This window comes from Somniosus microcephalus, chromosome 4 (genome assembly GCF_052327205.1).
Source record: "Somniosus microcephalus isolate GS21.2 chromosome 4, FLI_Smic_1.0, whole genome shotgun sequence".
Classification (NCBI taxonomy): domain Eukaryota; kingdom Metazoa; phylum Chordata; class Chondrichthyes; order Squaliformes; family Somniosidae; genus Somniosus; species Somniosus microcephalus.
In genome coordinates, this window is record NC_140990.1 from 49,894,118 (window position 1) to 49,904,877 (window position 10,760).

The following is a 10,760-nucleotide window of genomic DNA, read 5'->3' on the forward strand; positions in this document are numbered from 1 at the left end:
TCTTCATTAAGATGGAGAATGAAGTAGTTGACTCAGAGACAAGGGTCCTCAATTTAAATAAGGGAAATTACGATGGTCTGAGGAGCAAGTTGGGTAGGATTGATTGGGGAATGTCACTCAAAGGGTTGACGGTGGATAGGCAATGGCAAACATTCAAAGATCGCATGGATGAACTACAGAATTTGTTCATCCCAGTTTGGCATAAAAATAAAACAAAAAAGGTGACTCAACCGTGGCAAACAAGGGAAATTAGAGATAGCATAAGGTCCAAGGAGAGGACATATAAATTGGCCAGAAAAAGCAGTAAACCTGAGGATTGGGAGCAGTTTAGGATTCAACAAAGGAGGACAAAGGGATTAATTAAGAGGGGGGAAATAGAGTATGAGAGTAAGCTTGCAAGGAACATAAAAACTGACCGTAAAAGCTTTTATAGATATGTGAAGAGAAAAAGATTGGTGAAGTCAAGTGTAGGTCCCTTGCAGTCAGAATCAGGGGAACAAAGAAATGGCAGACCAATTAAATACATACTTTGGTTCTGTCTTCACAAAGGAGGACACAAATAACCTCCCAGAGATGTCGGGGAACGTACGGTATCATAGAAACATAGAAGACAGGAGCAGGAGTAGCTCATTCGGCCCTTCGAGCCTGCTCCGCCATTCAATGAGATCATGGCTGATCATCCAAGTTCAGTACTCTGTCCCTGCCTTCTCCCCATATCCCTTGATCCCTTTAGCCTTAAGAAATATATCCAACTCTTTCCTGAATATATTTAATGAACTGGCCTCCACCGTCCTCTGTGGCAGGGAATTCCACAGGTTCACCACTCTGTCGGTGAAGAAATTCCTCCTCATTTCAGTCCTAAATGGCTTACCCCTTATCCTTAGGCTATGACCCCTGGTTCTGGACTCCCCGGCCATCAAAAACATCCTTCTTGCATCTAGTCTGTCCAGGCCTGACAGAATTTTATAGGTTTCGATGAGATCCCCTCTCAATCTTCTAAACTCCAGTGAGTATAAGCCCAATCGACACAATCTCTCCTCATACGTCATTCCTGCCATCCCAGGTATCAGCCTGGTGAATCTTTGTTGCACTCCTTCCATGGCAAGAACGTCCTTCCTCAGGTAAGGCGACCAATACTGCACACAGTACTCAAGGTGCGGTCTCACCAAGGCCCTGTACAACTGTAGCAAGACATCCTTGTTCCTGTACTCGAACCCTCTTGCTACGAAGGCCAACATACCATTTGCCTTCTTAACTGTCTGCTGCACCTGCATGCTTACCTTCAGTGACTGGTGCACAAGAACACCCAGGTCTCTTTGCACTTCCCCTTCTCCCAATCTATTGCCATTCAAATAATAATCTGCCTTCCTGTTTTTGCCACCAAAGTGGATAACCTCACATTTATCCACATTATAGTGCATTTGCCATGTTTCTGCCCAATCACCCAACCTGTCCAAATCGTGCTGGAGTTTCACGACATCCTCCTCACAGCATACCCTCCCACCCAGCTTTGTGTCATCTGCAAATTTGGAGATATTACATCCAATTCCCTCGTCCAGATCATTAATATATATTGTGAACAGCTGGGGTCCTAGGACCGATCCTTGCGGTACCCCACTAGTTACTGCCTGCCACTCGGAAAATGACCCGTTTATTCCAACTCTTTGCTTTCTGTCCGCCAACCAGTTCTCTATCCAAGTCAATACCTTGCCCCCAATCCCATGTGCCTTAATTTTGCACGCTATTCTCTTATGTGGGACCTTATCGAAAGCCTTCTGAAAGTCCAAATACAGCACATCCACTGGTTCTCCCTTATCTATTTTACCAGTTACATCCTCAAAAAATTCCAGTAGATTAGTCAAGCATGATTTCCCTTTTGTAAATCCATGTTGACTTTGTCCGATCCTGTCACTGCTTTCCAAGTGCTCTGCTATTACATCTTTTATAATGGACTCTAGCATTTTCCCCACTACCGATGTCAGGCTTACCGGTCTATAATTCCCCGCTTGTTCTCTACCACCTTTTTTGAATAGTGGGGTAACATTAGCTACCCTCCAATCCATGGGTACTGTTCCAGAGTCTATCGAGTTCTGGAAGATGACCAGCAATGCATCTACTATTTCTAGGGCCACTTCCTCAAGTACCCTGGGATGTAGATTATCAGGCCCTGGGGATTTATCAGCTTTCAGTCCCATCAATTTTCCTAACACCATTTCCCTACAAATACTGATTTCTTTCGGTTCCACCCTTTCATCAGACCCTATGTTCCCCGGCATCTCTGGGAGGTTATTTGTGTCGTCCTTTGTGAAGACAGAACCAAAGTATGAATTTAGTTGGTCTGCCATTTCTTTGTTTCCCAATATAAATTCCCCTGATTCTGACTGCAAGGGACCGACACTTGACTTCACCAATCTTTTTCTCTTCACATATCTATAAAAGCTTTTACAGTCAGTTTTTATGTTCCTTGCTAGCTCACTCTTATATTCTATTTCCGTTTCTTAATTAATCCCTTTGTCCTCCTTTGTTGAATCCTAAACTGCTCCCAATCCTCAGGATTATTGCTTTTTCTGGCCAATTTATATGCCGTCTCCTTGGATCTTATGCTATCCCTAATTTCCCTTGTTAGCCACGGTTGAGTCACCTTTTTTGCTTTATTTTTATGCCAACCTGGGATGAACAAATTCTGTAGCTCATCCATTCGGTCTTTGAATGTTTGCCATTGCCTATCCACCGTCAACCCTTTGAGTGCCATTCCCCAATCAATCCTACCCAACTTGCTCCTCAGACCATCGTAATTTCCCTTATTTAAATTGAGGACCCTTGTCTCTGAGTCAACCACTTCATTCTCCATCTTAATGAAGAATTCGAGCATATTATGATCGCTCCGACCCAAGGGGCCTCGTACAAGATTGCTAATTAATCCTTTCTCGTTACATAATACCCAGTCTAAGATGGCCTGATCTCTGGTTGGTTCCTCGACATATTGGTCCAGGAAACCATCCCGTAAACACTCCAGGAATTCCTCCTCCACAGTATTGTTACTAATTTGGTTGGCCCAATCTATATGTAGATTAAAGTCACCCATGATGACTGCTGTGCCCTTATTGCACGCTTCTTTAATTTTCCTTTTAATGCCATCCCCAACCTCCGCCTTACTGTTGGGAGGTCTATAAAGCACTCCCACTAATTTCTTTTCCCCTTAGTATTTCTCAATTCTACCCATACAGATTCCACCTCATCAGAGCTAATATCCTTCATTACAATTGTATTAATCCATTCTTTAACCAGTAATGCTACCTCACCTCCCTTTCCTTTTTGCCTGTCTTTCCTGAATATCGAATACCCCTGGATGTTGAGTTCCCAGTCTTGGCCATCCTTGAGACACGTTTCTGTAATCCCAACCAAATCATATTCGTTTACCTCTATTTGCGCAGCCAATTCGTCCACCTTATTACAAATGCTCCTCGCATTAAGACACAAAGCCTTCAGGCTTATTTTTTTAATGCTCTTAGACCTATTAGAATTATTATTTACTGTGGCCATGTTTGATTTAAACCGTTGATTTCTCTGACTGCCACTTTTGTTTTTCTCCTTCCTATCTTTTGCTTTTATCCCTGTTTCCCTTTCCTCTGACTCCCTGCTCAGGTTCCCAACCCCCTGCCATTTTAGTTTAAACCCCCTCAAACAGTGCTAGCAAACCTCCCCGCAAGGATATTTGTCCCGTTCTGGTTCAGATGCAACCCGTCCGACTTGTACAAGTCCCAGCTTCCCCAGAAGCAGGCCCAGTCATCCGGAAAACTAAAGCCCTCCCTCCTGCACCAACTCTTTAGCCACGCATTCATCTGCTCTATCCTGCTATTCCTATACTCACTAGCACGTGGCACTGGGAGTAATCCAGAGATTACAACCTTTGAGGTCCTGCTCTTTAATCTGCTACCTAGCTCCCTAAATTCTTGCTGCAGGACCTCATCCCTCTTCCTACCCATGTCATTGGTCCCAATTTGAACCACGACCTCTGACTGTTCACCCTCCCCCTTCAGAATGCCCTGCAGCCGTTCAGTGACATCCTTGACCCTGGCACCAGGGAGGCAACAAACCATCCTGGAGTCACGTCTACGGCCACAGAAACGCCTATCTGTTCCCCTTACGATAGAATCCCCTATCACTATTGTTCTCCCACTCTTTTTCCTCCCTTCCTGAGCAGCAGAAGCAGCCCTGGTGCCAGGAAGTTGGCTGCTGCTGCCTTCCTCTGGTGAGTCATCCCCCTCAACAGTATCCAAATTGGTATGAAAGGGAGGAACTGATAGAAATCAATATTTGTAGGGAAATGGTGTTAGAGAAATTGACGGGATTGAAGGCTGATAAATCCCCAGGGCCTGATAATCTACATCCTAGGGTACTTAAGGAAGTGGCCCTAGAAATAGTAGATGCATTGCTGGTCATCTTCCAAAATTCGAAAGACTCTGTAACAGTTCCCATGGATTGGCGGGTAGCTAATGTTACCCCACTGTTCAAAAAAGGTGATAGAGAGAAAACGGGGTAATTACAGACCAGTGAGCCTGACATCAATAGTGGGGAAAATGCTAGAGTCCATTATAAAAGGTGTAATAGCAGAGCACTTGGAAAACAGTGACCGAATCGGACAAAGTCAACATGGATTTACAAAACGTAAATCGTGCTTGACTAATTTACTGGAATTTTTTGAGGATGTAACTGGTAAAATAGATAAGGGAGGCCCAGTGGATGTGGTGTATTTGGACTTTCAAAAGGCTTTCAATAAGGTCCCGCATAAGAGATTAGCGTGTAAAGTTAAGGCACATGGGATTGGGGGCAAGGTATTAACATGGATAGAGAACTGGTTGGCAGACAGAAAGCAAAGAGTTGGAATACACGGCTCTTTTTCTGAGTGGCAGGCAGTGACTAGTGGGGTACCGCAGGGATCGGTCCTTGGACCCCAGCTATTCACAATATATATTAATGATCTGGATGAAGGAACTAGATGTAATATCTCCAAGTTTGCAGATGACACAAAGCTGGGTGGGCGTGTGTGCTGTGAGGAGGATGCCGAGAAACTCCAGTATGATTTGGACAGGTTGGGTGATTGGGCAGAAGCATAGCAGATGCAATATAACGTGGATAAATGTGAGATTATCAACTTTGGTGTCAAAAACAAGAAGGCAGATTATTATCTGAATGGCAATAGATTGGGAGAAGGGGAAGTGCAACGAAACCTGGGTGTCCTTGTGCACCAGTCGCTGAAGGTAAGCATGCAGGTGCAGCAGGTGGTTAAGAAGGCAAATGGTATGTTGGCCTTCGTAGCGAGAGGTTTTGAGTACAAGAACAAGGATGTCTTGCTGCAGTTGTGCAGGGCCTTGGTGAGACCACACCTTGAGTATTGTGTGCAGTTTTGGTCGCCTTATCTGAGGAAGGATGTTCTTGCCATGGAGTGAGTGCAGCGAAGATTCACCAGGCTGATACCTGGGATGGCAGGAATGACGTATGAAGAGAGATTCGTTCGATTGGGCTTGTACTCGCTGGAGTTTAGAAGAATGAGAGGGGATCTGATTGAAACTTATAAAATTCTAACAGGACTAGACAGACTAGATGCAGGAAGGATGTTCCCAATGGTCGGGGAGTCCAGAACCAGGGGTCACAGTCTAAGGATAAGGGGTAAGCCATTTAGGAAAGAGATGAGAAGGAATTTCTTCACCGAGAGAGTGGTGAACCTGTGGAATTCTCTACCACAGAAGGCAGTTGAGGCCAATTCATTAAATATATTCAAGAAGGAGTTGGATATATTTCTTAAGGCTAAAGGGATCAAGGGATATGGGGAGAAGGCAGGGACAGGGTACTGAATTTGGATGATCAGCCATGATCGCATTGAATGGCGGAGCAGGCTCGAGGGGCCGAATGGCCTATTCCTGCTCCTATCTTCTATGTTTATAATCGGGCCGGGGGTCGCACTCAGTATAGTGGGGAAGGAAAATCTTCTTCGGCAGTCCCTCGGAACCGAGGATGACTTGCTTCCACATTACAAATGAATTCACAGGTGACTAATGAGTCCAATGCGGGACCTACAGTCTCTGTCACAGGTGGGGCAGACGGTGGCTGAAGGGGCGGGTGGGTGGGGTGCTTGGGTTGATGTGTGCTCCTTGCGCTGCCTGCGCTTGGCTTCCGCTTGCTCCCGGCGAAGGGACTTGAGGTGTTCGGCACCTTCCCGGATGCTTCTCCTCCACTTTGTGCGGTCTTGGGCCACGGATTCCCAGGTGTCGGTGGGGATGTTGCACTTTTTCCAAGGAGGCTTTGAGGGTGTCCTTGAAGCATTTCCTCTGCCCACCTGGGGCTCTCTTGCCGTGCCAGAGCTCCGAGTAGAGCGCTTGTTTTGGGAGTCTCGTATCGGGCATGCGGACAATGTGACCCGTCCATCGGAGCTGATTGAGCATGGTCAGAGCTTCGATGCTGGGGATGAAGGAAATGCAGTGGGTGTTGTGGAGATGGATTGTCAAAAGGTGTTTGATAAGGTGCCGGACAGGAGGCTTGTTGATCAAATTAAGGCTCAAGGTATGAAAGGGAGTGGGGCAGCGTGAATAGGAAGTTGGGTAAAGGGCAGAGAACAGAGAGTAGTGGTTAATGGATGTTCTTCAGACTGGAGACGTCTGAGGTGATAGATTTAGGAGGAAGAAAAATATAGGAAATGTACATGAAATGGAAAACTTTGAAAGGAGTAGAGGAGCAGAGAGACTTAGGGTGTAAGATTCTGTGGTAAACCACTGTTATTGTTCACAACCGTTCACTATTGTTACACTGTTGTTATCACTGTTTACACTGTTGTTATCACTACACAAGGTTACCTCTTGCCACGCACGCTGTTATACCTAGGCATACCTCAGCTGACTCCGCCCATGGCTCCGCCTGCTTGCCCAGGTATAAAGGTGACTGCTTGGCTAGTATTCTTCCTTGTTGGAACCGATCACCCACGAGGGTGGGCTCTGTTATTTGGCCAATAAAAACCTATAGTTACTATCTTAACTCGTCGCTTTTCATGGAATGAATTGATAGGTATATCAATTTTATTGGCTAAATTTTGAAATGACTGACCAGCCCCAGCAGCTGACTTGGCTGCGAGCCCTCCGACCGCCGTACCTGGATCTAAACCCACAGGCAGCGAATTCAGCCCTCGACTTCGATCACTGGCTGAGCTGCTTTGAATCCTACCTGGCAGCCTCCGGCGTGCCATCGGAAGCCGACAAACTAAGAGTTCTGACCGCCCAGGTGAGCCCTAAAGTATTTGCACTCATCCGGGACCTTGATACATACGAGGAGGCCCTCGACCTGCTAAAAGAGCAGTACCGGAGCCCAGTAAATTCAATGTATGCCAGACATCTCCTAAGATCCCACTCGCAACAGCCAGGAGAGTCTGTAGATGAATTTTTACGGGCGCTACAAACACTCGGCAGGGACTGTGACTTTAAAGCTGTATCGGCTGCACAACATGCTGAAGGAAATATCCGTGATGCCTTCGTGAAAGGCCTTCGGTCCGACTACTCACGGCAAAGACTGCTTGAATCAAAGGACCTCGACTTGAAAGCAGCTACAGCCCTCGCTCGCTCCCTGGAAGTGGCCCATCGGGACCTCGAGGCGTACTCTGGGTACAGTGCTGCGCGACCGTGGGACTCGGGCCCGACTCCGGCCGCAATACCCCTCGCACCGCCGCCCCTGGGACCTACTACGGCGTCGGTGTCCCGGAATCGATCGGGACCGCCACCCCCGGGACCTGCTGCGGCAGCGGAGCCCCGCGATCGGGCCGCCAGCTGCTATTTCTGTGGCCAGGCGAGACATCAAAGGGTGCGCTGCCCTGCAAGGAACGCGACCTGCTCCGGCTGCAGAAAAAAAGGCCACTTCGCGAACGCCTGCAGAGGGAAAGCCACAGACGCCAGCAGTGCCTCATGTGAGTTGTGGGGGTGGCCATCTTTGATCAAGGCCACAGACGCCAGCAGTGCCTCATGTGAGTTGTGGGGGGCGGCCATCTTTGATCAAGGCCACAGGCGCCAGCAGTGCCTCATGTGAGTCGTGGGGGCGGCCATCTTTGATCAAGGCCACAGACGCCAGCAGTGCCTCATGTGAGTCGTGGGGGCGGCCATCTTCTCCGCCATTTTGTATGCCGCACTCGGCCGCCATGTTGTCTCCAGACCCGACCACCGCCTCACCTGCCGACGACAGCAGCTCACTCAGCCATACACTGGCCTCCGTCACGCTTGACCAAGCTCTCCCGCATCATCTGTCCAGGTCCATGATGGACATCGAGGTAAACGGCCACGCCACGACCTGCCTGTTCGACAGCGGGAGCATGGAGAGTTTTATTCACCCAGACATGGTGCGCTGCTACTCCCTCACTGTCCGGCCAACGCGCCATCGGATCTCGATGGCGTCGAAGTCCCATTCAACAGACGTCAGCGGCTACTGTGTGGTGACCCTGTCGGTTAGGGGCACGGAATATAAAAACTTTAAACTTCTCGTCCTGCCCCAGCTCTGCGCTGCCGTCCTACTAGGGCTGGATTTCCAATGCCACCTCCAAAGTGTCACTTTGGCATACGGTGGACCCCTCCCCCCACTCAGTCTACAACCAGCAGTTTTTAAACCGCCCGCCGCATACCACCTGCGGCCTCTCCACTCTCAAAGTCCCGCCCCCCTCTTGTTCGCTAACCTCACCCGCGACTGTAAACCCGTCGCTACCAAGAGCAGGCGGTACAGCGCCGGGGACAGAGCTTTTATTAGCTCTGAGGTGCAGCGTCTCCTGAAGGAGGGCATCATCGAGGGGAGCCCCAGCCCCTGGCATGCCCAGGTCGTAGTCGTTAAGACCGGCAATAAAAACCGCCTGGTCATCGACTACAGCCAAACCATAAAGCGGTACACCCAGCTGGACGCATACCCACTTCCCCGCATATCTGACATGGTCAACCAGATTGCACAGTACCGGGTATTCTCCACCATCGACCTTAAGTCGGCCTATCACCAACTCCCTATCCGCCCTGAGGACCGCCAGTATACCGCCTTCAAGGCGAATGGCCGCCTCTACCACTTCCTTAAGGTTCCCTTCGGCGTCACCAACGGGGTTTCGGTCTTCCAAAGGGAGATGGACCGGATGGTTGACCAGAACGCGCTGCAGGCCACGTTTCCTTATCTAGATAACGTCACCATCTGCGGCCACGACCAGCAGGACCACGATGTTAATCTGGAGAAATTCCTCCGTACGGCCTAACGGCTGAACCTCACTTACAATAAGGAGAAATGTGTGTTTAACACCTCGCGCCTTGCCATCCTCGGCTGCATAGTAGAGAACGGAGTCATCGTCCCGACCCTGAAAGAATGCGCCCCCTCATGGAGCTTCCCCTTCCCCACTGTCAAAAGGCACTGAAGAGAACCCTGGGGCTCTTCGCTTACTATGCCCAATGGGTGCCCAATTATGCGGACAAAGCCAGACCCCTCATGAAGTCCACCTCCTTCCCCCTGACAGAAGAAGCATGCGCAGCCTTCTCCCTCATAAAAGGAGACATTGCGAAGGCCACAATGCACGCAGTGGATGAGTCCATCCCTTTCCAAGTGGAGAGCGATGCCTCCGACTTCGCCCTAGCTGCAACCCTTAACCAGGTGGGGAGACCTGTGGCCTTCTTCTCAAGGACCCTCCAGGGCCCTGAGATCCGACACTCTTCTGTCGAGAAGGAGGCCCAGGCGATTGTGGAAGCGGTACGACGCTGGAGGCATTACCTGGCAGGCAAACGATTTACCCTCCTCACCGACCAGCGTTCGGTTGCTTTTATGTTTAATAACAAGCTGAGGGGCAAAATCAAGAACGACAAGATCTTGAGGTGGAGAATTGAGCTCTCCACCTACGAGTACGATATCTTGTACAGGCCGGGAAAACTCAACGAGCCCCCAGATGCTCTATCACGAGGTACATGCGCCAATGCGCAAGGTGATAGACTGCGGACCCTCCACAACGACCTCTGCCACCCCGGGGTCACTAGACTTTACCACTTCATTAAGGCCCGCAACCTGCCCTACTCCATCGAGGAGGTCAGGACCATGACCAGGAACTGCCAGGTCTGTGCCGAATGCAAACCGCATTTCTATAGCCCGGACAGAGCAAGCCTGATCAAGGCCACCCGCCCCTTCGAGCGCTTGAGCATCAATTTTAAGGGGCCCCTCCCATCCTCTGACCGTAATGTGTACTTCCTCAACATTATTGATGAGTACTCCCGTTTCCCCTTCGCCATCCCCTGCCCAGACATAACCAGTACCACGGTCATCAAATGCCTGAACGACCTCTTCACCTTGTTCGGGTTCCCGAACTATATACATAGCGACTGGGGCTCATCCTTCATGAGCGAGGAACTTCGCCAGTTCCTGCTCGCGAGAGGTATTGCTGCGAGCAGGACCACCAGCTACAACCCCCGGGGGAACGGCCAGGTGGAAAGAGAGAACGCGACAGTTTGGAAGGCCGTCCTCTTAGCCCTAAAGTCTAAGGGCCTCCCAACCTCTCGCTGGCAGGAAGTCCTCCCGGCAGCGCTCCATTCCATCCGGTCACTGCTTTGTACCGCCATTAACGCCACCCCTCATGAGCAAATGTTCGTTTTCCCCAGGAAGTCGACTACGGGAACCTCGCTACCAACTTGGCTGACTTCTCCGGGGCCCGTCCTGCTGCGGAAGCACGTGAGAACCCATAAAACGGACCCCCTGGTCGAGAGGGTGAACCTCCTGCA